Below are 25,838 nucleotides of genomic sequence, written 5' to 3' on the forward strand. Positions count from 1 at the left end.
CCCAGCTACTCGGGGAGTCTGAGGCAGGAGAATCACTTGAATCCAGGAGGCGGAGGTTGCAGTGAGCCGAGATCGCACTACTCCACTCCAGCCTGGTGACAGAGTGAGACTCCATCTCAAAAAAAAAAAAAAGGTCGTCACATAGAACAAGGGATTTCTTCCTAAGTAATTGTCCTAAGACAAGTATTTAGCTTCAGTCCTCCTTCTGTCTACCAACTTCTGAACAGCAACAAAATTCTGTGTTTCTATATAATCATTAATACATATCTTTTAAGTTTTTCCTAACAGATAGGGAATCAGTCTTTCCAGTACACTGAGCCAACAAAATTGATACATTTGTGTAGCAGATTATGGATACAAATGCAGTCCAATTAAATTTCACCATGCTGAGGGAATAAAGAAATTAATGTATCTTTTACCAGGTGGTAGATTCAAGCAGACATATTAAGATAGTCTTATTCTCAGACATGAAGAAATAAAAAAGAAAAAAAAAAAAACAAAGTTTAGAGCAAAAACAGATAATGGCAAAACTGCAGATACTATATCAAAGGAAATTTCCTTCTTTTAATCAGAATACTCAAAATTCTCAACAGCTCTCCACCAGAAAATACAATTAATATTAATCTATTTTACATTAAATATTATTATTGTAAGGTATCACTTTATATTATGTTAGTAAGTATTGACACAAATCAAAATTTAGAAGTTACAACCAAAACACCCGCATATTTTGTAGAGGAAAAAAATCCAAACAATATTGTCAACACATTATTTCTACTAAAACCTGAATAGCAATAAAAACTGAGGGATGAAAAATATGTAGAATACAGACAACTTACATTTGGAGAGTTAGACTTTAATTCTCTCTCTCAGGATTGAGGAATCTTATTCTTTGTGCTTACAATGCTCCTTTCTCCAGAGTATTCTTCTACTTCCAGGGTAGGTCAGGACAAAGCTTCAACAGACTTCTATCATTTGTTTGATCTAGAGGGAAATTATACTTTTAATCAATTATTACAAAAATGCATCAGTTTTTTTTTCTTACTGTACTGGGGGGCTGAAGCTTCCCCTGTTGGATATGAGGTGAACAGAAATATAAAAATTGCCTTGTTAAACATTATAATAAATAAATCTAGTATTTAAATTAACACCACCAAAAGAAACCCACATCTATCTTCTTTCTCATTTTTATGGCTAAGCAGCATAGCAGGAGAAAATTAATATTAAAAATCTAAATGACTACAAAAGCCTACTCAAATGTATTTTTTAAAGACTTTAACATAATTTTGCAAATCCATAAGTTTGAATGGGCTGGCAAAGACGATTAGGTATCAGATACTTTTACTCAGTTTTTTAATGTCTTAAGGCTAAAGAATTACAGGATGATTAGAAAAGTGTAAAGTAAAATATATTTTTAAAAATTTTAATGGAATAATAAAAAAGACGATTTTAAGAACATGAAACAGACAAAAAAGAGTACAGGGTCTGTAAGACAGTAAGAAATCTGGAATGAGATTTTTTTTAATGGTATAAAGGTTGGGAAACTGCTACGGAAGCAAGGTATATTGTACATCTTAGACTATTTAACCTGGGTATGTTCTAAATCTGGTTTCATCTTAATTCTCAAACAAATTTATAAGATGTAAAAATGCAACATATCCCACCTTTCTTTACAAGAACACAGAAATGTGATATATGAATATCGGACCTTTGGTGAGATGAACATTCATAAATTTAAGAGAACTTGCTCTTTATTCAAATTTTATAAAAACCTAAGTTTCCAATAATGGGTATTTTCTGCCTCATTAAATTTAAGAATTAATATAAATATCTGCGGCCAGGCATGGTGACTCACGCCTGTAATCCCAGCACTTTGGGAGGCCAAGACAGGCAGATCACTTGAGCTCAGGAGTTCAAGACTAGCCTGGTTTCACCAACATAGTGAAACCCCGTCTCTACTGAAAATACAAAAATTAGCCAGGCATGGTGACATGCGCCTGTAATGTCAGCTACTCAGGAGGCTGAGGCACGAGAATTGCATGAACCCAGCAGGCAAAGGCTGTAGTGAGCCGAGATTGAGATCATGCTACTTACTGCACTCCAGCCTGGGCAACAGAGTGAGACCCTGTCTCAAAAAAAAAAAAAAAAAAAAAAAGATAAATGTCTTCAACATGTGCCATTACCTGGATCATACCCCCTTGCCTTATCTTAAAATCACTAGTATTCCCTTCCACTAAATAATAAACTGGAATTCAGGGGGAACATTTAAAGCAAAATTATATACATACATACACACCCACACACATATGCGTTTAGGGGAAATGTGTATGATAGCACTTTAAAGTTAGTTTTTGCTCATAAACTTAACACAATATACTGGTGGTATTTATTTAAAAAAAAAAAAAAAAAACTATTGTGAGAAAATAGTAAAATGAAGCCAAAAAACATCTATATCAGAATAGCTAAAATACAAAAAGTAAAATATATGTGGGCAAAAGGGCACCTCTTTAAACCATCATCTGATCATGAATTGATACTTGTGCAATTTTCTTGTTTTTAACCAATGTAAATGATATTTGCAATTATTTACATGGAATATTTCAAAATTATTTCAAGGTGAAATAAAAACATAAATTTCATTACCAAAGATTAAAGCTATATCCACTGAAGACTAGACTTTGGGATTAGAGTAGGTGTTTTGTTTTCTTTTCTAAAGATTCAACTAATCTTGGCCAAATTTGAAAGCCTTAGTACTGAAACTTATCAACAGGCACTTTCTAGATGAATATATCCACATGGCAGTTCAAGCACAGGTAGTTCTGCTTTAGTTTCCAGAACACAGAAATGGTTTTGCAGTATTTTGGGTCAGTGCAGATCAATGCACATTCCTTTAGGGAAGCTTTTTGAACTGACAAAGGATAAATGATTGACATCAATAACAAATACTTTTTGTCGTCCTGAACTGACATGTCATTTACAGCAATACATATGCTAATTAATGTCACCCATATCTACCAGATGTGTCAGAGGAGTATGCCAGACTCTTCTTCACAGGATATAGCTTCAGTGTGGCTACAATTACATTATCAATATGGAAATGCATCCCTTTGTGATAAAGAATTGAACTATTCACACACACACACACACACACACAGAGAAATATACTTTTTATGATAGAGAAAATCCCACTTATACGTACAACTAGCTGTACTTTTTCTTTTCTCTTGATAAAACTTTTTAAAACAAACTCTTTCTTATAGAATTCAAATACACTATAATCTTAATTCTAAAAGTTATAGTATATAATGTACTAAAATACTAGTTGAGGTCTTCACAAACCACACTATCAACATGACACTTTACTATAATACATTAAAATTTAATTTGCAGATTATCACAAGTATGCTGGTAGATCATTAACAACTAGAACTATGTATTAATCATCTTCATTTCCCATACCTTAGGACAGAGCTCGGTATATAGTGGGCACCTTTTTTTTTAAATAAACAAGTCACCAAAATTATGTAGAGTATATATGTCAATGAATTCACCATATACAAAGAAAGAATTACAAATGTCAACTAAAACTAGTCATGAGATAAACCAATAAAGAACTCTGCTTATTGTCTGGTAGTATTGCGGCTCAGAAAGCAATATCCCAAAATGAAGGCCTCAGAAGTAGCCTCAGAAAGCAAAGTTTGTCTCTGATCTTCTGCACTCCTGTCTCTCAGTCCCATTTTCCTCGGAGGCTAGCCACAGAAACTAGAATCCTGCCTCCACAAGGGAAGTCGTAGAAATCAGAGCCCCCTTTCCCCAAAGCTAGTCAAAACCTAAAAATATTACTCTAATTTTTCCCTTACCTTTCTGTGCAATAACTTGCTGTTAAGACTTATCCTATTTGACTGTAGGTCTTCAGATCCCCAGAAAGTCCTGCCCCATACCAGGAAGGAATGCATGCTCAGAGGCCAGGAAGAATCTAGACAGACAGGCCTTGCTGGAGTTCTTCACTCAGTCTATCAGCATTAAATCACACCCTTTTCCTCCAATATTTCTACATAGCTGTGCAGACTTTGTTGAGCCTTTGCATAAAAATAGAGAACTTCCCCGGTATCTTTGGATCTTCATGCTGAAGGCTCCTATGTATGCATGTTAAATAAATTTGTATGCCTTTTTCCAATTAATCTGTCGTTTGCAGGTTGATTTTTTGGTGAACCTTCAGAAGGCCAAGGGTAACTTGCCCCTTTGGCTCCTACAATAGCTAAGCACTGAATAAATGTGAACTATAATTCCAGTGACCATTAGTCCTCGATTAGCTGGGACAGATGTGGTTCATACCTATTGTAATTATTAACAACTATCCCTTTCCCTCTCAAAAGTGTCCCAGTTTGGATGGTAATTTTACATATTCATTCAAAGTATCCGTAGTGTATTATTCATTTATCATTTATTTCTTTTCATAAACAGATTACTGGGGTTTTTTTCTTTTTTGTTACTTTCCATGATGCTGTTACATGAAAAAAAATATTTGGTTGGAATTAGAACGAACGAGATTCCATTCTTTCAACATTAATAAATTCACATAGACCGTCCCAGAGTTTAGCAAATCTTTACATCCTTGAAACTAAATATTTTATTATCAGGACAGGAATAACCTAGCTGAAAAATCCAATGTTACTTCTTAATTCTTAGTTTGCTTAACTCCTCTGCTTCACTTAGCTTATTGTTTACTCTTTCCTTCTCAAAACTCTTCCTTTGCTTTGCATGATACCACTCTTAATTTCTCTCCTAGCTCTCAACCCTGCTTTTTCAGTCTTGTTGGTTACTATTCCTACATGTGCCTCTTCCATCTCAGTTTTCTCAAGATACCATTCTAGCCCCAATTTGTATTCTATTTCTGGAATCAACAACTACTTGTTGCAAATGATTCTCGAACGTATATATCCAGTCCACAACCCTCCCCTAACCTTCACAATCAAAGTACCTACTGGTTATATAATCTCCTATCTGGTCCTTTATCCTTCAGTCTTAACTCTCTTGAATCCATACTACACACCCAAACTAAGTTTTTTTTTGTTTCTTGTTTTTCTGAATGTAAATCTGATAGTATTGTTCCCAGACCAAGGAAGCAACCAACAGTTACGGAAGGAGTGAACATCTGCAGAAAATTCCAAGGCAACATAAAACGGAGTGAATCCAAACCCACTAGAATAAGTGATCAGTTACTGGTCTCTCATTTGTAATCCCAACTTATTTCACCTACAAAAATTTTTGCAAGTAGTCGTTAGGTTTGAAGGCAACAATCACCAGAAAGAATAATATGATAAACATCACATACATCATGAGGGTCACAAAATAAAATACCTAAAGACAAAAATATTAATTAGGCTAGGTGCAGGATAAAGTTTCATGCTACTATGGCAAAGTCTCTGAAGAGGTGGTGATTTTTTCTTTTGTTTTTTTTTTTGTTTGTTTGTTTGTTTTTTTGAGACAGAGTTTTGCTCGGTTGCCCAGGCTGGAGTGCAGTGGCGTGATCTCGGCTCACTGCAAGCTCCGCCTCCCAGATTTAGGCCATTCTCCTGCCTCAGCCTCCCGAGTAGCTGAGACTACAGGCGCCCACCACCGCACCCGGCTAATTTTTTGTATTTTTAGTAGAGACGGGGTTTCACCGTGTTAGCCAGGATGGTCTCGATCTCCTGACCTCGTGATCCGCCCGTCTCAGCCTGCCAAAGTGCTGGGATTACAGGTGTGAGCCACTGCGCCCAGCCCGAGGTGTTTTTTTTTAAGCCCCATAAAATTACTGCCATTACTGCTTTGTAAGAATGTAGGTTTAGTCTTGCCAAATCAGAATTTTCAAGACAGACTGGTAAATCATTTTGTGTGTGCATGAGAGAGAGAGACAGCATCCAATTTTTAAGATTTAACAACTAATTTCATATTTTAAAAAAACAAATAATACTTGCAAGCTCTGTAAAGGACATGGACCACTCCTTTCTTTTTTAACATGAAGGCTAAATGGATGGGCTAGCTTGAGACGTGACAACCAAGTACAACATGGTTTCCAAATAAAAGTCTGGTTTGAATATTGAACAATCAGTAAATACATTTTGCTATACAACACACTTACATTTTGACAAAATATTTGCTATTTACTTTTAGCAGTTTAAAACATCCAGTAAATGCAATTTTCCATCCTCTTTTGCTCAGCTGTCTTCCACTGACTCTTAAGTATCTTCATTTGAATATTCTGATTCTGACTCTTATTCAAATTAATAATGACTGATTATTTTCATTTCCATCTCAAGCCTTCTTGTTTGTTTTTTTTTAAATATTGTTGTTTCTTAAATATATGCCAAAGCATACTAAGTGTCTCTAGAAAGCATCTTAAAAGCAGTCTCTCTTCTACCTACTATTATAATGACAGTTTTTCCCCTTTACTCCAATAACAATTTCAAATTCATATCTCTCACATCCACCAAATGTCTTCAAATATCCATCTCATCATTATCTTTACAGAATATATCAGACCTACCCTTTGCAAATATATAACATGTTTTTATAGTATGTTAGACTGGCATAGGGGGAGGTGGGGGAACACATTTAATATTTATTAAATTCAATATATGTGACTTCAAATCACGCATATATTTCCCTGGTGCCTCTTCCTACAAGTGCATCAACTAGGACAGGGAGGGGCTCCTCAATACATACCAAATAAAACTTATTAGCCTAAAACCTAAGACCCTTCATTCTTAGGACTGAATTTGCCTCTCCTTTACTTTGTTTCACTTATCTCTACATTCTAGAATCAAACTGAACTATTAGATATTTGCTTTGATTTTTTTTAGAGTCTAAATTTGCTCCACTTAGGATGTCTCTATTTTCTCAAATTCTATTTGTCCAAATGTTACCATACCTTTCAAGCCTCAATGTAATTACCATTAACTCCATGAACTCCTCCCCTATTCTCTTAGCCAGGAATATGCTACTCAAATAGCATTTTCTCTACAGCTCCCCTCTAAAAACTGTCCACATAATCTACTATGTAATACATTTGTCCACATACCTGATTTCTAACATTTAATTTAAAATTATTTGAAAATGGAGAATATATTATTCATCTGTGTCTTTCTTAACAATGTAGCTTTATCACGCAGAAATTACTGAGTCTTTTGACAAGGAATGGTATGGAAGATAGAGGCAGAGCTATAGTATAACTCAAAGAAAGACAGTTAAGTCCTTCCTAATCTTTTATCTTCATCAATTGCAAGAAATAATTATAACTGCCATTATTTCCAAATAAATACATCTTTCAAAAATATGTCTCATGCCAACCAAGTCATTGGCTTTTATAAAAAACTTACTAGAAAATCTAAACTGAAATTGTCAAATAAAACACGTGGTTTTAAATAACTTATTTAAAGTTCTAAGTCAACATTAAAATTTAAGATTGTTTTTCATGAAAATCATGTTACAATTTCTTTTAAATGATATGATAAATCTCTTTCCTAAGGCCCACTACATACAATATGAAAAGTAAGATTAAAACTAGCATACTGTCAACTAAAAGTCAAGTTTGAAAAATATTGGAAGAAATTTTTTCTCAGCCAAATATGAGTACCATGACCTGTGACTCAACCCCAGGAGATCCTGAGAATATGTGCCCAAGTTGTTGACCTTTGCTTGGTTTTATACGTTTGAGGGAGACATAAGGCATCAATCAATACATGTAAGATATACAATGGTTTGGTCTTGAAAGGTGGAACAACTCAAAGTGGGAGTGGGTCTCCTGGTCATAGGTGGTTGCAAAGATTTTCTCATCGGCAATTGGTTGAAAGAGTTATTATCTAAAGAACTAGAATCAATAGAAAGGAATATCTGGGTTGAGATAAGGGGCTGTGAAACCCAATCTTTTATCATGCAGATGAAGTCTCCAGGTAGTTGGCTTCAGAGCTCCTATTGTTACAGTGGGTAGCTAGTCAGACATGAGCAGAGAAGGAGAGAGCTCCCCTCCCACACGCACACACACCAGAAATGTCAAGCAACCAGTAACATTTCAAGTTATTGTTAACTGTCTTTCCAAAATAATAACTGGTCACAGCCAGCACCAGGAAAATGCAGTCTCCTGATAGAAAAACCTAAAACTGGTGATCAGCAGCTTCCGGAAAATATCTCAGGAGCTGGGTGAGTGGGAGGAAGCATGCGCATTAAGAGGCAAAATGGCACAGGTTAACTGGTGTATGACCTTGTCGTAACACTCAGACTGGTAAGGGAAGAATGCCTCAAGTGAACATGTGTATAACCTCAGTAAACACACTGCACATGCTCCCCTCCCAAGTGTTAGCAAGCCACTGTGCATGCAGACAGCCCACACCAAGGGAAGAGTCAGGGGAGAAGAGATGTAAACCCCCAGAAACATGCTGACATACAAAACTCCAAGTCAAAAGGTCAAACCACACATTTGACCTCTCAAGTCACCCACTTGGCCCTCTTCTATGTGTACTTCCTTTCATTCCTGCTCTAAAACTTTTAATAAACTTTGACTCCTGCTCTAAAACTTGCTCTGTCTCTCCTTCTGCCTTATGCCCCTCAATTCTTTCTTCTGAGGAGGTAAGAACTGAGGTTGCTGCAGACCCATACAGATTTGCTGCTGCTAACATACTTCGGTGACACATGACACAGGTAATTTCCACTGCTAACATTATCAGACCTAAAAAGGTGCCAGATTCCTGGATAATTCTCTCCTGCATCAGGGAAAAGACCTGAAAAGGAAAGGGGATTCCCTATAGAATGTAGCTTTTCCCCACAAGAGATAGCTTTCCAGGGCCATTTCAAAATATGTCAAAGAAATATATTTTGGGGTAACATACTTTAATTTTTTGAGGGTCTGCTATCTGTCATGTGATGCTATACTAGAGTCACGTTGGAATTTGGTGTCTTATTGCTACACAGTCTGTTTTGTCAGTCTTAAGATCGCTGTTTTAATGTTAATGCTGAACAGCTGTGCCTGAATTCCAGAGGAGGAGGATATAATGAGGCATGTCTGATCCCCCTTCCCATCATGGCCTGAACTAGATGTTCAGGTTTACTTTGGAATGTCCTTCCTGGATGAGAGGTGGGTCCATCAGTCAGTTGGGGGTCTTAAAATTTTATTTTTGGTTTACAATACCCAATATATATACAGTCATCCAAGTGGTTGTTAAGAGTCAGGAAGAGGAGTACTAAGTCATTTTCTATATTCTATTAATAACTGTATTAGCAGCCAATTTTAGAAAATGGAATATTTACATGAGTTATTTTACGGAAAAAAAACTTATCTACATAATCTTTGGGTCAAGATTGGTACCTGACATAAAGCAGACTGTCAATGAATGATAAGGATCTTCTAACTGGGAAGACTCTGTGAGCCTCTGGTTCAACCCCCAACATTTACAGAAGAAATTCACAGAAGTAGTTTCCCCAGAATCTCAGAGGGTATGGCAGAGACAGGATTTTACCTCAGGATAATTGTCCTAAATCCAGCAGTCTTTTCTTTTGGAAATCCAAATTTACTCACTATTTAGTTTATATATAAATATACACATATAGTATTTAATTTCTTTGAACACATTTCAAAATACTAATTTCCATTAAATAATATATTTAATCAAAAGTAGAACATACCAATATTCTTTGTACAAGTTGTCCATAGACTACGCCTTAAAGTTCACATTAACCATTTCACTTACATATTTACACATGTTTATGACTGTAGAGTCAAATAAGGGTATCAAAACTATAAAACGAATAATTTTCCATTCTCAAAAAGGCACAACCAGTATCAGCATCAATGGATTCATACTTAAAGGAGATGTACTTATACTTATTTTTTTAATAATTTCTGAGTAGTTGATGATTGTTTATTAGCTTGTTTATGATGCAGAAAAAAATCTCAGAGCAAATAGGCAGGAGAGATGGAAAAACAAACAAACAAACAAAAAAAACCCACCTTATCTATATTGCCCTGACAACTGAGTTTGGACAACAGTATTTTCTAAATGTACCCTATTCAAGGCTGGATATGTAATTACCTTCAGTTCATAGTCTAGACATTAATGCTTTCATAGTATTTAAGACTCCTTGTAACACGCTTGCAGCTTTAAGTAAGGAAGGCTAAATCTTGACCAGATAAATTAGCAAAGAATGCAATAAAAGCTGCAATAAAAGAACTTTATCCTACAAACCTTCAAGTTGCTGCTAAATGAGATTTCTTTGAAATGCAGATCAGTTGAACTAGATTAGTGAATTTTAGCTCCTGTCAACATCATAACAAAATACAAATACAATTGTTCACTGGTCTTATCTCCATGCTTCCATCTGCTGCCTTGTTATTTACTTTCCTTGATTTACTATGCAGATCTAAATAAGGCACATCAAGGAGGGCTTACAACACAATGGCTTCTTAAGCTTTACATCAAGGTATTTGAAACTGAAGCCAGGAAAGGGCTGCCATCAAAGACATATCTCTAATGAACTTCCATATCAGAGAAGGTTTGGTATTTAATACTGCTGTGAAAAGAAAGAGCTACAAATCAGAATGGCCTATGAAAGAAAATGCCTACAAATCTTGATGAGATTAGCACCTCTGAGAATTAATATCCCAATAAAAATGATGTCTGGTACATTGAAGAGTTAACTTCCAACCTTTGCAAATATAATGCACTATGTCAAGAGCAGGGAAATCATTTGACAAGGTTAAAAGGTCAGGAAGGAATTTTTAATTTCCCCCCAAAGCTAGAAAATGATATTTTTTATTCTTGCTCGTAGTAACTCCATGTCAGAAGAAACATACTTAAACACAATTAACACAATTAACAGATTTGTAACATTACTTTCTATGTCATAAGCATTTTGCACTATTGTTCAAAATGGAAAACTAGGAACAACTACACAGTAAAATAATGTAATCTAAAATGACAGCATGCAACATTTGTTCATCAATTCTAGTATTTTCCTTTTCTTCCCCCACAGCAATCTATGGCAACAGAGAGTAAAATCTTCTGTCATTTTGCAAATCCTGAGGTGCCATTTTTATTTTATGCCACTACCCTTTTTAAGAGATACAGATAAGGAAAAAATTTATTCTACCCTTTCTTTAATCTAATTGTGTTTTCCCAGATTTATTTCTAATATGCTAAAGTCAAACAAGACAATAATTCACAAACCTAATGTGAAAGTTTCCAGCAAACTCTGCTTGCATTACTATTTGACAATTTCTTTCCCATAAGCAATAAGATCTATAAACAAATAATACTATTTTTCCTAAAGAAAACATTTCAATCATTTATGTCATTCTATAGCAAGGGAAGATCCCACAAGCATATTCTGTTCTGTGGATCAATCAGTTCCAAACCAAAGTAGACACGTTGTCGACTCCAGTGCCTGGAAATCCTGCTGCAGGCTCACCAGATGATGAAAACTGAGGTATGCAGTGTATGGGGGCCCCACATGGCATTCAGTAGCTTCTGGGCATGTCAAACTTCACAACTACCCTACAGTCAATGACAGCAAACACCTTCCCCGTTCTTGCCTCCAAACATACACTTGCTTCTCTACCCTCCCTCCAAATCACAGGCAATCTTCCAAAAACAAAGCCCCAAACAGAAGCAACCTCCCTTGACTACACAACAGAAATCACAGTTGTCTTTTTGCTGGATTTCATTTCATGTAGGCGATGTTCCAGACTTATTTACAACCACAAGAGACTGTTACCTCTTCTTGTTTAATGAAATGACAAAACAACAGATTTGCATATGCAAAAGCAGGTGCTATAACAGGTTTGACTACTCTTGACCTAAAGCATGTAAAAGAGGTTTATTTGCAACAGCTGTCTCAAAGGTATTGGTGCTCTGATGGGCAGTCAAACACTCTACCATCTGTAGAAGTATGTGCTCAAAATGACAATCTGAATTCAAAACTGATCAATAGATCTTCCCTCATCTTTATCCATATGTTGAAATATTAAGATGTGCACATACTAGTCTATTTTACCTATCAGTCACAGATAAGAAAACTAAAATTAGAATGTTGACATGTAAAAATTATGTGTTCAATAATGTCAAAACAATTTGTTTCATCATTGTGCCATACAAACTGTAAGATACCAGATACTGTATTTTAATTATAGTATTATTTTATATAGTAAGTTTTCATAGTGCTAATAATCCCAATTGCTGGGATAATGGTCAAAATAACTACTTTCTTAGATTTCTGCTACTTTATATTCCTTAACTATTTTTACATTCAAGCTGTAGTTTTAGATCTTGAAAATAATGAAATTGCGTGCACTAGTTTCTTAGTCTCTCTCACTTTTAGTTTCAATTTAGACAGGTACATTTTTCCACTGAGATTACTGTTTTCTTTTAGAGAAGAGGCTACTTTTCCCCTTCCACACTAAAGTCTGAACATAACCTCTCACTGAATGGAATGACTTGTTTTTGTGTTATGTTTGCAGAAGGTAGCACCATATGCCCCAAGCTCCAAGTTGGATGCTCTTTCTATGGTCTAATTTGCTTGTCAAAAGATGTTACAATCACAAATCTACAACGTTTAGATAAACTTAGTATTGCATGAAATAAAACACAATTTTTCTCACTTTCTTAAAATGTAACAAATTGATCTCTAATAAATGCAAAAGGTTTGTAAAGTTCAAATGTCTAAATTATAAATAAAAGAACATGGCATCACTATTGAACAAAGAAAATAACGCACACACACAAATTCTCTCTCTCTTACATAAGTTTAAATAAATTCTCTACAATTAAGAACAAAAACCTTGTCTCCTTTTTGAAAAAACAGAGCGTATGCAATGTCCAATTTTCAAGCAGACCTAAAAATAATCAATGACTTCTTAAATAGAAGTTTCACAAAAATAGTCATTTTTATTTTTGTGAAAATCACAATTCATTATGAAAATTTGAGTGAAATATAACTACTTATGCTAAATACTTTTGCAATTCAACTGTATATCTCTGAAATTTTGTTTTAACTTCCAAGAAGATTAAAATGTTGCTAGTATAGTATTCTTTTGCTTACTTATGATTTTGCCTATTTGCTTTTTCATGATGAGGAGATGGTATCTGACCATGGGAAGGGGGAAGGAAAGTCTATACCTGCAGACAACTGGTTTATATTTTTCCCTTTTCCCTTTTTGTTTAGTTACTTTAGCATTTAAGAATTAAAATACCATTTAGAGAAAAAAAAATGGTATTCAGTGGCCATTTCTAACAACTGAGATGAGACATTATGACCCCTTCAAAGCTTTTCCAAATTTTTAAAAACTAAAATTATTTACTTAATAGGTTGTAACTGCCTTTTCTCAGCCACAGTAATCCATCATGTGAATAAATATTTAGACAATATTTTAAATGTGTACAATGTACTTGAGGGAATGCCACAGTTCCAGGCTGTCATGTAAATACAATATGATCAAAAACATTCTGCTTGTATAATAAAAGCCCAGCTAGAAACACAGTATTTCAGCCAAAGAGAAAATTGATATCTAGGAAAACCACAACAGTAGAAAGTGACCACCAGTAACATAATTGCAATTTTAAGAAGTTTTGAAAGTTTTCTTTGGTAAAGAAGACATCATATAAAGAATATATATCTATTTTAAACAGCTATTAACATTTCTTAAAAATTTGCCATTTGTGAATAAAGATGATATATGCATTTAATAAACAACATAATGCAGCAAAATAATACTAATAATAAAGTAGCACTGTATCTACTATCAGGGAACAATTTCCAAGGCTATTAAGTGAAAAAGCAGAATACATCAAAGAGTATATATTGTTACTATTTGTAGAAAAAATGTATATAAAAATACATTTATGTTTATATATACATTTACTATTTCTAGAAACATACCAAGACACTGGTTTTAGTAATTTCTCCTTGAAAAGTGGAAATGGATAATTAAGGCAATGCTTCACAATCTTTTTAATGACAACACAACACAGAAACTGATATCAATTATTAAACTGCACATCAGGACAAATGGAGGGCTAACTTTCCCAGGCCCCACCCTGCTTTTGTTGCATGCTAAAGAGATAACTATCTCTTCATCTGGACTTTAAAGTAATTGAGGCTCAGCAGGCTACAAAATACTATGTATTGTCTATTTTTAAGAATTAAAGTAAAATCAAATAAGCCAAATTGGCCATATAAAGCTTATCAATGAAGATGAGAAACATATTAATATATCAATCTTCTTGCAGTTTAACATCTTTAAAAATTAGCACCTGCTAGAAAATCTAATTGAACACTAAATGGTATTCACCTAATCCCTCAATCTTTCTAATTTAAAGATGCTGCTGATAATAATATAATGTTTACCATATACATCAAGAGTCCTCAAACCAAATTTCCTGGCTCTGTTTCACTACATCATGATGTGTTTTACTATGTCCTTAGTATTTCAAGAAATTAAAAGAAAAAAAAATTAACTCAACATGAGGGTACTAAAATTGAGTCAAATTTTATCCATGACTCTGCTATATTTTATTTTTTACTTATTTTAACACATACTTACATAAAGCAATTAAGTCGAAGGCTTCACTTGTTAACTCAAGAAGCTCCAGCTGATGTTCATTTCTTTTTTATTTTAAAAGATAGAAACAATTGATTTTTTTACTTTAATGAACACAGTTTGTTTGCTAGAAACAAAAATATTTTTTAAACAGGGGGAATTGATGATAAAGTAACTTTCTGATGGTAGTTAAAGGGCTAGTAGTGCTGATGTTAATCTGACCTCAGCAAATAGTGCAGGTGAGCTAGAAGGCACTTTTTGTAAAGAAAATAAGATTTGAGTTTATTTCTACCTCTCACAAGGTCATTCTTGTTTGCTTTCATAGTGAAACCATGTAACAGCTTTTTTATTAATTTGTATGGAAACCTTATTCTAATAATCACACATTACATATTGGGCAATTATTTATAATATTATGTCAAATGATGGAGGTATTCCAAGGAAAAAGAAGTCAAGACCACTGTTCACAAGTAACTGGTAAAAGAGGAGGACTCAAACAAACAAATCCAGGAGAAAAAGTTCTACATGGCTAGAAAAAAAAAAAAAAAGGAATACTTTTTCCAGTAAAAAAAATGTCTGATGTTCCATGAAAAAAGGAACAGAATTCAGTGACATTAGGATATTTAAGGAGTTCTTAATATTGACTCCTACTCTGTCTCCAATGCTTAATCATTCAAAAATATTTGCATGTGCACCATGTTCCAGACGCTATGTTCAGCACTAAGAATTCAATGATTTAGCCAGCGATAAGCTGTATAAAAGCAGAAGTAAGGGCAGGGACGGAGAACACTTGATGTCAAATATTAACTACATGGAAAGAGGAACTGGAGAAACTACGGACATATGGACAAATAACAAGTAATAATCCAAACAAGGATGAAAACCTGAACTAGAACAGTAGAAATGGAGATGAAGCAAAGAGGACAGATGTGACTTATCTGTCCTCTTCTTACGTTCCTTTTTCTTGATCAATCACAAAGTGAAATGGACATCAGTGTCCATTTCACTTTGTGATTGATCAAGAAAAAGGAACGTAAGAAGGAAAACTGAAAATGACTTACAGGTTTTCTGGTTTCGTTATATGTGGTTGATACCCATGTCTTTCAACAAAGTAGTGAATATGCAGGAAAGCAGTTTGCTTGACCTCATTCTTATCTTACTTCTCTTTTATTTCAAACTATACTTCCAGGGTAAACTTCTCAAGAGAGCGAATCTCTAATGGAAAAAATCTTCCTCTGCACCAACTAATGCAAAACTAACCTTGCCTTAGTTGCCAAATTATTAATGAGAGCATTTGGGCATGTAAATATGTCAGTGGGAAAAGATTGAAAGCTACAGATTTCAGGTAGAGAGGATAAGTGAAAGTTGACTACAAAGGACAAAAGAGAACAGCCAAACGTTAGAACAGTACCAGCAAGAGTATTACAGAAATTAAGGGAAAAGAAAGTTTTTAGAAAGAAAAAAAATAAATCATGCTACCTGTTGCAGATTAAAGCAAATTTACCAATATTTTAACCATCAAAAAAATACCAGAATGAGAAGACTCAATAGAGAGTTCAGTTCTTTCTAAATTAAATCATAAACTCAAAGTAACTCCCTTCAACTTCTGATGAGATTCTTCCCCCAATCCCCACAATTCACACAATCACTTAAAGGATATACTTTGGTGGGGCTTTGCCCTAAGAGATAAAGTGTAGTATCAAGCTGTGCTCAATGCTGCTAATAGTCTTGGCCTCTCTGTGCAGTTGAATGGCTTATAGAATAACACTTGATCCCCTCATTTCGATCTAGGAGAAAAAAGAAGAGCTTCTAGAGGTGATACTGATTAAGTACAGGTTATGGTACCTACTGTGTGGCAAGGCTCAACCATATAAACAGTTTTGAGAATTCTATCCTCCTTTCTCTCCTCCCCTTCCCAATCTGGGTTTCCACTGCTCCCAAATACTCAAGGTGGGAGTTATTCTCCTTGACTTATTTCCTCTTAAGATGTAGGCAGAAAAGTCAGGGATGAGGGGAGGCTAACTACTAATGAGATAAACTAGCTCATTTTTCTTTGGAAAATATGTTTAAATTAAATTATTATTCTTTTTTGGTTTTACAGACTAGTATCAAATTATCATTTCACTGGCAATACTCTTTGAGCAAAAAAAATATATATACTATTTATCATACAAATATAAGCATGTACTTTTGGCAGACACAACAGGTTTTGTAGGAGCCTTTTGGTGCATGCAGTCTGGGTATACCCAGCCTAAGCTTGCTTCTCTGGGGGTGATGGTTGCTGAGAGGATCAAGGGTACTCTGTCTGCACCATGTCTGCTTTAAAGTAAAAGCCTTGTTTTGTATTTCACTATGTCATGGTTCTAATGCATTTCCTGCCCTCTGCACGAAATCATATCACACTACAAAATATAATTGTGTTTACAACTGGAGAAGAGAAATCCTGGGGACAGCCAAAGGAAAAAAGTAACTGTTATCAACATACAAAAGGCTGTCAAAAAGAGAACTTCATAGCATTTTACAGTTTGCAAAATCCTACCATATAAATCATCTATTTGATCCCTGTAACAACCCCATCTTATATATGTGTAAAATGAATTAAACAACTTAACCAAGAATAAACTAACAAGTGGCTCATTTATGACTGAAATCCCAATCTTCACATACCAAGTCCCATGCCATTTTCTCTATACTATTCTACCTAAGGAATATTTCATGTAATTTCTGAATATTCAGTCAGTGACACTGACTTTTAAAGAACCAGATTTTTGCTGGATTTAAGGGGCTTTGTAATTGCTAAGATTATTCATCTATACAACTGGTTACCACAACAAGTAACAATGAGTAGAAATGGTTAGGCTGAAGCTAGGTGGCCATCTGTCAAGCTGGATGTTGGACTGGATGACCTTTAAGATCCTTTCCAATTCGGAGGTTCCATGACTGTAGGGTGATAATGATGCTGTTTCAGCCTGTTGCCAAGTAACATGTCTATTGTTTTTCCTGCCTGTCACATATAGCAATGGCAACAACAATTGTTTTCCTCCTATGCCATGACAAATTTATGTCATAGTATCATATTAGTAATTAGCATTCCTGAAGTTTTTTACCTTTACAATGTTCAAATATATTCTAAAGATGCTGACAAAATTTAATCTTAAAAGGTGTGAAAATAAAATTATTCTGATGAATGACATCCCCCAAAGCAATATCCCTGATCTGTCTCCTTTGTTTTCTTTTCCAACTTCATCGATCACATCCTCTTCAATCTACCATTGCCTGTACTGATTAACAGAGTGACTCATTCATTCATCCACTCACTCATTCTATAAACATTCATTGAATCTATGTGCAGAGCATTCTTCCAAGCTAAGAAAATAAAAAGTGAGGTTTAGAACCATAATAGCGAATGGGGTCATACGTTAGGGAAATCAATTCAGGTCAATTCAACATGTATTTATGCCTAGTGTTCCATTATTGGAACACTAAGCATGTACGAGTTATTTATAGCCTACTGCTCAAAGTCATTACCAAAGTCTAACTTTTCACTCATGTAAAAATTCAAAAAAATTGCAAACTCTGAAATTACAGCTAACAGTAAGGTTACATGGTATCTAGTTTAGATCCCCCACCAAAGAGGACTAAGTTGGTTTCTGAATCCAGCTAAACTGGCTAAGTCTAGGAGGTACAAGTTTCATTTTATATATATATATTTTATATATAATCTTTGGTTATAAATCAAATGAAACCCACCACTCTACATAAAGTACCCAGTGTCAGACATAAACACATATAGTATATAGAAACATATATGTATGTAAAGAATGTTTTGCTACTTTAAAATACTTTAGTCCCATGTCAAAAGATTTTGAATAAAAATGTAAATAATGTTTGCATAAAACTTGAAGAATTTCATTTTTCTATACAATTGAATAATTTAAAATAGAAATTTTTAAACAGTAAAATTTGCTAAAATCTCATCACTTTAACAACTTTATTGTCTCTCTATAGAATTGCATATATGTTTTCGCAGTTATTACCCATTCTGTATTACTTAAATGTTTGGTTTTTAGAAATTAAGCATTTTAGCCTTCTTCAGTAAAACTGTAGAAATGGCAAAGCTATAGTCGGGTGTGTGCCTGTAATCCCAGCTAGTGGGGAAACTGAGGCAGGAGAACCACTTGAACCCGGGAGGTGGAGGTTGCAGTGAGCCGAGATCGCGCCCTGCACTCCAGCTTGGGCAACAAAAGCAAAACTCCATCTCAACAACAACAACAAAAAAGGCAAAGCTACTATTTAAAAATAACTGCCCAATATTCAATTATTCAAAGCTAACTGTTTCAGAATGTTTACTATTCGTTAAAATAAGATGTAAGGTCTAAAATGGAAGATTTATTGATCATTTACATAAAAAGTTAAAAGCAGTGGACTACTGATCAATGTCTTAATTGTATCCTTTATTATTAGTCAGAAAGATAAACTTCAGTTTATAAAAGAGTAGTTTATTTGAGTTCTATAGGGGTAAGAGCACACATTATTATTATTCCTACTTTACAGAAGAAGAAGAAGAAATAAATTTAGAGGGCTTAAGATGTCATGGAGAATAGGTGGTAGAATTGGTACTCATTATCAAAACTCCATGTGACATTTTTAGTGCTCAATTCCCTGTTTTAATCTAATGCTGCCATCCCAGTAGTTCAAAGAATTTTATGTAGACCAACTCGTGTTTAAAAGTCCTTTTAGCAGCTCAGATTGCTCCAACAAGGCAACTAATAGAAGAGTCAATTTGAACATTAATATAGTTCAGTAGATAATAAAAAGTGTTCTTTTCTTAGTTTATCATCCTTTCGATAACACTCATTTTAAGAGCTCTGTTGTATCATATTCCTCTTGTACTCAAAATAAACAATAGATAACATAATATTTTGCTGTCTGTTCATTGATGACTCTTTCCATGTAAAAATCTTTGGCTACATATAAGTATAAACATGTTCAGAATTCTGAACACTTCTGAACTAGCACGGCTCTCTCAGGTGAAAAATGGGGAAAAATAATAATTTTAAGGGGCTTAGTTTAATAACTTACATATCACAATTTAAACTCTATAGTTAATATTTTAACATATCAGAAAATATTTTGGTATTTAAAAAAATAATACCCGACATGGTTAGAAGGTCTACTATTAGAAAATTTGTAACAAACTGCTTGAGGTTTAAATACTTAGGAATTAAGAACTAAAGATGATGCTCATATTTACACATGTAAAATGAAAAAGTCATCCAATGTAATACTAACGACTATTAAAAAATTTAAATGTCACACACTCAAATAAGTCAAAGGTTTATCTGATTGCTCAAACTGCTTTACACTAGAGACAGTAAAAAGATGAACAAAATAAACTATATAGTTTAATGTGTAAATATACTGTTTCAAACTGGTGAACTATATGCCATAAACCAAAAAGAAAATTAAATAAAAATACAGAAAGTCCTTGACTTACAATGGGTTTACATCCTGATAAAACGATCATAATTTGAAGATGTTATTGTTGAATACACCAAATCTACCAAAAATCATAGCTTAGCCTAGCCTACTTTTAACATGCTCAGACACTTAACATTAGCCTGCAGATGGGCAAAATCATCTAACCCTGAGTCTGTTTTATAATAAAGTGTTGAATATCTCAAATACTGCATTTGATCTTTGCACTGTGGGCAAAGATCAAAATTCAAAAGCTGAAATTGGGCAGGTTTGCACCATCCTCAAATCAGTAAAGTATAAGTCAAACCATCATAAGTCAGGGATGGTTTCATACCATCATGAAGTTAAAAACTATTAAGTAGAGCTAGCATAAGTCAGGGACCAACTCTAAGTTAGTTTGGTTTTCAAAGCAAAAAAAAAAAAATTAAAAATTAAAATAATCATTTGTGGTGTACAATTAATGCTGTTTTCAAATATTTCTGGTTTTCTGCTTTTGGACACATGGTAGGATTATACTTTCCTTCTTTGAAATCATGTGAGGCTGTGTGAATTACTTTACCAATGGAATGTGAACAGAAGCTTTAGAAGCTAGCACTGTACATGATTCACTGTATTCTCTTCCTGTCGTTAAAGTCATAATGTAAGTATACATTAAAATGAAGCTTCTGACAACTTAGTTTTCTTAGTAATTACAACTAGCAGAGAAACCTAACAACCTGTATTGAAATTGTAACCTCAGTGAAAAATAAACTATTGTTGTATCAATCCAAATAGATTGGGGGTGAGGGGGCATTGTTTGTTACTACAGAATAACCTATCCTAACTAATATGCTAATTTATATTGTTCTATTTTTTAGGAGCAAGGGCAAATTATGAAAGAAAAACTCAATCTCAAGAGAATCTAATCACAGGCTTTATAATATTACTATGATAAATTAGGCCTTTTAAAGTACAGTAGTACTAAAATGTATATTTCAAAATGGTAAAAAGCTTCTAAATGATTTGGGGGATATTGTGGGACACAGTTGATTTCTCCATCCAAGTTGGAAGTAGGCTATTATTACTATTATTATTGAGACAGGGTCTTGCTCTATCCCCCAAGCTGGAATGTAATGGCACAATCACAGCTCAGGACAGCCTTGACCTCCTGGGCTCAGGTGATTCTCCCACCGAAGCCACCTAAGTTGCTGGAACTACAGTTGCATGCCACCACACCTGACTAATTTTTCGTATCTTCCGTAGAGACAGGTTTCGTCATGTTGCCAAAACTAGTCTGGAAACCCTGGACTCAATCAATCTTCTCACCTCAGCCTCCCAACATGTGGGGATTACAGGCGCGAACTACCATCAATGGTCAGAAGTGAGCATTAAATGTTTTTTTCTCAAAATGCTGAGTTCTCAAAAATATCTCAGATTTATATTTAATCTTCTCTTTCCTTAATAGCATTATCTAATACTTCAGCCTATATGTTAATAAATAGTTAACCCACATGGAGAAAGGAAGAGGAACATCATTTGCTGAGCACTGACCATATGCCAGAAAATAGGCAGAGTGCCTTGAGTTTAAGGTGAACTTGATATGGCAAATGCCAACCAATTCCTTTTGAAGAGTTTAAGTCAATATACATGGTATAAGATAATATAAAATGTAAGCTCTTACTTTCCACACTTTTCTACTTAACATGGACCTTCTGGAAATTATTCTGAATGTTCCTAGATACTTAGCATTTCATCTAGTCCCTCATTTCAAATTCACAGCTTATACATTTTTGAAGATCTAATAATTATTTGGAATTTATAATATTAAGAAAATTGATATTTATCTACAAATAATACTGCTTCTAAAATATTTGTGCTTCCTAAGCTTAAAACTGTAAACTGAAAATAGAAAAAACTCTAGCAAGGCGCGGTGGCTCACGCCTGTAATCCCAGCACTTTGGGAGGCCAAGGCAGGTGGATCATGAGGTCAGGAGTTTGAGACCAACCTGGCCAACATGATGAAACCCCATCTCTACTAAAAATACAAAAATTAGCCGGGCACGGTGGCAGGCACCTGTAATCCCAGCTACTCAGGAGGCTGAGGCAGGATAATCGCTTGAAACTGGAAGGCGAAGACTGCAGTGAGCCGAGATCACACCATTGCACTCCAGCCTGGGAAACAAGAACGAAAACTCCTTCTTAAAAAAAAAAAAAAAAAAAAAAAAAAAGAGGCTGGGCACAGTGGCTTAGGCCTGGAATTCCAGCACTTTGGGAGGCCAAGGCAGGCGGATCACAAGGTCAAGAGATCGAGACCATCCTGGCCAACATGGTGAAACCCCCTCTCTACTAAAAATACAAAAAATTAGTGCCACTGCACTAAAGCCTGGCGACAGATCAAGACTTCGCCGTCTCAAAAAAAAAAAAAAAAAAAAAAAAAAAAAAAAAAAAACAAGCAAACAAAATATATATATATATATTTCTCTCTCTAATTTTTAAAACATTTCTGAAAATTGTTTAAAGATTACTGAGGCATAGCAGTGCGCAGGGGGGAAAGAATAAAACAAAAAGTCCAACCTGTACCTGTCTATGAACAATCAATTGAGATTACTAAGAAATAACCCAAGTGTTTCCTTCTTTGCAAATTTTATTAAAATTCTGTAATTTAATCCACAGTAGAGTAGTCTTTTATACCTGTAGCCCATGGCATTCTAAGGAGGGATGTGCCATACACTGGCAGTTAACATTCTAAATGCAGCGACTACTGTGGTGGCGCCTCCAAACTTTATTCATGCCACCACACTCAAAGAAAGTGATGGTATTTGGAGAGCAACTTGGGTTAACTTGCAGCAGTGGCAATTGACTAAAGGCTCTGGCTGACCCAGGGATTCTTTAGCACCCTGAGGCTGGAAGGGATCAGCATCCTGGCACACCTGTTACTGTGACTCGTCAGCTTCAGCATTTCGTTCATCCCCTTTGGACCAGCTAGGAATCTAATTTTTCAAAGACTTTATTAACATATATAAAGTTACTAAGTCACCACATAGAGAAACTTCAGCTTGAGGTCCTTTTTGGGAAATCACACCTTTTCTTGAGAGGCTCTAGCAAGAGTTTCTTGTAACACCCTGTTTCTCTGCTGTTATATAAAGCATTTTACTTTTCACAGCTTTCCACAATTAATGTGGCAAATCCTTTAATGACATTGGGGGAAATGCTTCTTTTCCATTTAAGCTGCTTCCTGGGAGGAGTCATGGGGAGCTCAATCATGTAATCCCTGGCGTTCTCTCAGTGCCTTACTGTCTCTTATCAGGGTAAGAAGACTGATTTATCTTATTGGTAAATATGGGCCTTTCTTTTCTTTCTCATTTTATTCAGAACTTAGGTGAGGGAGAAAGGTGATTTATTGGGCCCCTGTAGAGACACTCCCCCAATGTCATAATTAAATTATCCAATGGGAGTTGCCAACAGCAAGATTAATTATTGGTTTAAGAAATCATAAAATTATCTGTTGTCTATATAATCCCAGCTTCAGCACAAATATTTTGCAAAGTCTTACACAAGTTGATGTAGGAACAAAGCACATCTGGGTGAAACATCCTTGCATGTCATAAAACAAAATGCTGAAGCTGACAAGTCACAGTAAGTAACAGGTGTGCCAGGATGCTGATCCCTTCCACCCTCAGGGTGGCTAAAGGAGCTTGGGGCAGCCAGGATCTTCAGTCAATTGCCACTGCTGCAAGTTAACCCAAGTTGCTCACCAAATATCATCACTTTCTTTGTGTGTGGTAGCATAAATAAAGTTTGGAGGCACCACCACAGAAGTAGTAGCTGCATTTAGAATGTTAACTGTAACAGCCTAGTTACCTGCCAGTGCCTGGCACATCCCTGCTTAGGATGCCATGGGCTACAGGTATAAAATAACAGACTACTGTGGATTAAATTACAGAATTTCAATACAATTTGCAAAGAAAGAAACACTTGGGTTATTTTTCTGTGTCCCAAAGTAAACAACACCCTCACTAGGGGCCCTCACTATTCACCATGTAGAAAATAAGAAACCGTGCAAGGCAGGCTCCCTAAAGGTTCAAGCCAAGGGCAAATAATTCACCTCAATTGACAGAATACATTTTTTTTCTAGGCAGGTATTTGTCTCTGCCTATTAGCATCACCCCTACTTGGATTGCAATTATGTAAATATAAAATAATTTTCATGAAAATAATAAAACTGAGCTCATTGTCAGTTGGGCTCTGGAAAATGAAGAAGTTGAGAACCAACTTTATACTACTTCTAGGTGGAAGAAAAGCATAACAAAAGTCTGCAGGATTGCACATTTTGATCTGTTTCTGCATACGCTGTCATACAATTTTTTTCCTTTTTTTTTTGGAAACAGAGTCACACTCTATCGCCTAGGCTTGAGTGCAGTGGCATGATCTCAGCTCAAGCGATTCTCCCACCTCAGCCTCCTGAGTAGCTGGGATTACAGGGGCCTGTCACCACGCCTGGCTAATTTTTTGTATTTTGGAAAAGATGGAGTTTCAGTATGTTGCCCAGGTTGGTCTCAAACTCCTGATCTCAGGCAATCTGCCCACCTTGGCCTCCTAAAGTGCTAGGATTACAGACATGAGCCACCACGCCCACCCAGTTGTCAAACAATCTTGATTTAATGTTTTTATGCCTGCAACTGTGTCTGTTATTTGAGGATTAGAAACCTAATAAAATTAAAATGCTGAAATAAAGGCAGGTTAACAACAACAACAAAAAGAAGAATACTTTTAAAAGCTACAATACAGTAGCCTTTAAGATGTTAAATAATGATGTTAAAGATGTTAAATAATGATTATTCTGACTAAAGTATATTGGTGGAGAATATTTGACCAGTCACCAAAAATCTAGTGAGTTAGAGATTCCAGCACTCTGTAGAAAAGTTGTAGAATACCTAAACTATTAAAGCCTAAAAAAATTAGGAAAATGGGCATAAAATCATTTACATGTTACAATCTGAGGAAATAAATTTTCCAACTTTATGTAATGCTCTCTATATATATATGTATATATGAAACCTTTTTATTATGTTTTATACTCTATAGATCTGGGCAGAAGTTGAACCTGGTAAGAGGTGAACTGTTCCCTGCAACCTCCCTGAAAACAACCATTCTCTGAGTCCAAGAATAACTCGGTAGAGCCTAGCAGTTAAAAGTACAGGCCCAGAGGCTGGGTATTGCCACTTAAAGTTACTTAACCATTCATTTTTTTCAGCTTTAACATGAAAATAGTAATACCTACCAAAAAAGTGTTTTTAAAAATAAGTAATTTAAGGCATATAAAGTATTTTTTAAAGTACCTGGTCTAAAGTATGCTCTGCATAGTGTTAGTTATTTTTATTATTCAATATTATCATAAGTCCCTGCCCCCTATAACCCCTGTTGTGTATATATACACAACACATACCCAATGTTAAATGTAAAAATACAACATATACCCAATGTTAGCCACGCTAACCATACAGATACAAAAAATGCTAAAATTAACTTTAAAAAAATTAACTGAAGTTCACACTTTGTTCATATTTCCTTAGTTTTTACCTAATGTCCCTTTTTCTGTTCCAAGATACCATCCAGGATACCATGTTATATTTTGTCATTTTGTGTTCTTAGACTCAAACTGGCTGTGACAGTTTCTCAAACTTTTTGATGCCCTTGACAGTTTTGAGGAGTACTGGTCAGGTGTTTTGTAAAATGTCCCTCAACTGAGATCTGTCTGATGTTTTTCTCATGATTAGAATAGGCTTGGCAGGGCACAGTGGCTCACACCTGT

At 35.0% G+C, this 25,838-nt stretch overlaps 1 protein-coding gene across 12 annotated transcripts in view; it reads right to left on the reverse strand.

Moving 5' to 3' along the window:
• LOC105475796 (forkhead box P2) overlaps nt 1-25,838 on the reverse strand; it is a 600,968-nt gene that overhangs the window by 521,831 nt on the left and 53,299 nt on the right. For all 12 annotated transcript variants that reach the window (XM_071094601.1, XM_071094595.1, XM_071094597.1 and 9 more), the window contains exon 2: nt 840-984. The gene's annotated coding sequence lies outside the window, so the exon portion shown is untranslated. The remainder of the gene's footprint in view (nt 1-839; nt 985-25,838) is intronic.

The sequence above is a fragment of the Macaca nemestrina genome, chromosome 4 (assembly GCF_043159975.1).
Source record: "Macaca nemestrina isolate mMacNem1 chromosome 4, mMacNem.hap1, whole genome shotgun sequence".
In the NCBI taxonomy this organism is placed as follows: domain Eukaryota; kingdom Metazoa; phylum Chordata; class Mammalia; order Primates; family Cercopithecidae; genus Macaca; species Macaca nemestrina.